The sequence below is a fragment of the Pygoscelis adeliae genome, unplaced genomic scaffold (genome assembly GCF_000699105.1).
Source record: "Pygoscelis adeliae isolate BGI_AS28 unplaced genomic scaffold, ASM69910v1 Scaffold387, whole genome shotgun sequence".
Classification (NCBI taxonomy): Eukaryota; Metazoa; Chordata; class Aves; order Sphenisciformes; family Spheniscidae; genus Pygoscelis; species Pygoscelis adeliae.
The window spans coordinates 1,218,677-1,219,657 of record NW_008825115.1 but is presented as its reverse complement, the minus strand read 5'-3'; positions in this window follow the sequence as shown (position 1 = coordinate 1,219,657).

The window sequence follows — 981 nt, the reverse complement described above, 5'->3', positions numbered from 1 at the left end:
CCCGGAGGGGGGCCGGCTGCCGGCAGGGGCGGTGCGGGAGCACAGCTCCCTGGGCTGGGGCACGGGGCCAATTCCCACAGCCACTGGCCTGGGGTGGGGGAGCCGCCCTTGCAACATTTCCCTGGGGTGTAGCAACCCCCAGTATTTTGGGACGGAAGCGCGCAGCTTGCAGGCTGTTTACCAGCAGGAGCAGGAATATCCGCAGGTAGCCATGGCAACGTGGGCATCTCCGTGGGAACCGGAGGGCAGGCAGAGCTGCAAACACCCAGCTGGACACAAACAAGGGCTGCCCTCCCCGTGCCCGCCCGCTGCCGCCGGTGGGGCCCCGCCACAGGGTACGCGCGCTGGGACCCCGCGTCCTGGTGTGTGGAGGGGACTGTGCATCCCAACCCAGCGCACGCCTGCCCCCGGGCTCGTCTCGCCCATGCTCCACAGGGAAAGGCTTTGTCCCTGAGGAGGCTCTGAGCGTGCCAATCTGTTGGGGCAGAGTTCTCAGCATGGCTCCCTGTACTGTGCCAGGGGCAGCGGCCCCTTCCCGAGATCAGGGATGGAGCAGACGTGCCCCCATGACAGTGCTCTCAGTTCCCCTTCGGCTCTGAGTCACTCTCACAAGCCCACAGATCCCGTCCCTGGGATGGGACAGGGGGACAAAAGGCAGGGTGCCATCCCTGCAGGGCACCCGCAGCCAGAGCCATGGGTCCCGGCCAGCCTGGCGGAGGGGCCTCAGGGGGGCTGGAAAAGGAGGATGCAAGAGCCAGCTGGGTGACGGAGGGTCCCGCGGGATGAGGCTGTGGCAGCGCAGAGGCAGGTGGTGACGCAGGGCAATGGTGCGGGACAGACTGGGGAGCTCAGTTTGGAGGGAGGGTGGGTGCTCGCGGCCCGGATGAGGCACATTTTGGGGTGAGCGGGGGGGCAGTGGGCTCCCAGCCTGTGGCGCAAGCCGACCCCCTGCCCAGGGCCGCCTGGCGCGGGGGAAGGCGG